This window comes from Propithecus coquereli, unplaced genomic scaffold, assembly GCF_000956105.1.
Source record: "Propithecus coquereli isolate 6110/MARCELLA unplaced genomic scaffold, Pcoq_1.0 Scaffold288, whole genome shotgun sequence".
In the NCBI taxonomy this organism is placed as follows: domain Eukaryota; kingdom Metazoa; phylum Chordata; class Mammalia; order Primates; family Indriidae; genus Propithecus; species Propithecus coquereli.
This window is the reverse complement of record NW_012148485.1, coordinates 1,308,030-1,310,392: the sequence shown is the minus strand read 5'-3', so window position 1 is coordinate 1,310,392 and position 2,363 is coordinate 1,308,030. Positions and strand designations below refer to the sequence as shown.

At 41.1% G+C, this 2,363-nt stretch overlaps 1 protein-coding gene across 1 annotated transcript in view; it reads left to right on the top strand.

The window, feature by feature from the left end:
* ATP8A1 (ATPase, aminophospholipid transporter (APLT), class I, type 8A, member 1) overlaps positions 1-2,363 on the top strand; it is a 272,471-nt gene that overhangs the window by 253,129 nt on the left and 16,979 nt on the right. The window lies entirely within an intron of this gene.

The window sequence follows — 2,363 nt, the reverse complement described above, 5'->3', positions numbered from 1 at the left end:
GCCTGAAAAGGAATTTTAACATTGCTCCTGAACTAATAGAAAAGAAATTATATTTCTCAGTTTCCATACTAGATTTTATATCAGTGTTGCTAATACTTTGGTGAGGATTGAGGACGGAGAGATACATCAAATGTTTTCCCTTGGTGTACTCCAACCACCGTGATGATGGTTCTGTCCAACATTTGTAAAGAGAAGAGTAGCCAGGCATGGTGGGTGCACCTAGAGTCCCAGCTTCTCGGGAGGCTGAGGCGGGGGCCTGCAGATCCCTTGAGCCCAGGAGTTCGAGGTTACAGCGAGCTGTGATCAAGCCACTGCACTCCAGCCTGAGTGACGGAGCGAGACCCTGTCTTCAAAAAAAAAAAAAAGAAGAAAAGAAAAATGGAAAAACAATGAAATGTTCCTGCCTCCAGGGCAGAGCTTAGGCCTGTTATATTGCTTGTCCCCCCGACGGCCACGACCTAGTACGGGACGGCTCTCGCGTGCTGTGAATGAGCGGTCACTGACGTCCTGGAGATTCGTTTTAAAGAGTCAGCCAAAATAGCTTGCTAACCGATACACAGACAAATGAAAATTTACCCCTCTTCAGAGATCACTGGAAATCCTTTAAGATAACACATTCCAACACATTCCAGAACCGTAAATGGGTTTATACCAACGCTAACATTTTTTAGTGTTTCTACGTGAAACAGCCTATCAAACATGGTGTCTTTCCACTTACCTCCGTCAAAGACCTTAAGTTGCAGCATTTTAGTAAATTTGGAAATAAGGTAACAATATTTAAGTGGTAGTTGTATAATTGCATCAAACAAATCAGAGTTTGGGTAGCTTGGTATGAAAATGAAAGACCATGTAAGATTGAGTAAACTGCTGGCCAGGACTTGGGAGTAAGATATGGTTAGTGAGAAGGTATCTTGATCTTTATTCATTTTTTCTTTTTTTTTTTTGGTCTTTTCACACTGTGTTATACTGTTCAACAAAAAGTGAACTTTTTTAGTATTAATAACTATTAACGTTAACATGTTAGCAGTATACCTTATAATGCGATTTAATAGTCATGTCAGTACCCACAAACATCGATGGCACAGAACACAGAATTGCATAAATTTTGTAATGATAGTTCCCGAAGGTAGGATAAGACCAGAGAAATACAACTCATCATCGCGTATTACCCATTCAGCACCCTCCCGGGCATGGCATTTATATTCTGGAGAAAGGACTCTTTGCTCTACAAGGACTAAAGCAAGAAGCTCAAAGTAGCTAAGGAAAAACAAAACAACAAAAACCTAGCAGTTTTCTCAGTAAAGAGGTAGAACGAGGACTTTATAAATTAAAACTCACGTACAGCCACAGACATCTCACTCTGAGCTAATGCTAGATATAAACCCATGCAGCGAAATGATTCTTACAAAGTATCTTTTGTTTTGTGACGATCTCTGTTCCAGTTGATTTTTTGCAATAAATTCCTGGGGACCTGGAGCATAAGGGTGGGAGGGACCCGCCTTTGTTGAGCGCTTCCTAAGTTCGGTCCTGGTGCTGGCCATTCCCTGAGCCCTCCCAGTCTGCCTGCGAGTTAAGTATTGTCCTCCTGTTACAGATGAGATGCTGAGAAAAGCTTACCCAAAGTGACCCAGCTAATAAGTAGCAGACTCGGAATTAAACCAAAGCAAGACTCCAAAGCCCATGCTCTTTCCTGAGCAATGCGCTACTTTCACAAGAAAGAGACCTTATTTTTTTTTTTTTTTTTTAACACTGGATGTTAGCTTGATGCAACAGCTGAGCGAGAGCTGTATGAACTGTTCCTAAACAAAATGACGTTCTGCATTTCAAGTGCCATAATATGAAAGATAAAATGTTCGTGTGCAACACGTTCATGTTGCAATACTGAAGTGTTAGCCGTTTAGGAAGGCCAGCCTGAAACCTGGAAAATGTATTTTGGGACGAAGAAGCTGCATAATGATACACTGTCGTCCTCTGGTCTCCTGTAGTCATTTCAGTTTTAAACACCAGAGACTTTCCAGCGCTAACAAAGTCAGACCACCTGCTGCTGAAGCCTCCGACTTCCTCAAAGTCGTTACATGTTTTAGTGCCCCTCGGGGTCCCAGGGCCTGTAATGTTGGATCATTTTAAAGAGTAGAGTAAGAAAAGTGACTCAAGGAATGGCCCCTTCTCATTCCTCATAATCTGTTTATTTCACTGACAAAAACAAGTTTTACAACTATTTGCAGAACCGCTGGAGTTTCAGAGGAATTAATTTTCTTGCCTTAATGGAGCTAATTCCCAACGACAATAAAATATGTCTAATAGTACCAGTTAACATCCCTAGACTTTAAAAATATGTGTGGAAGATTACTACAAATGTCAAC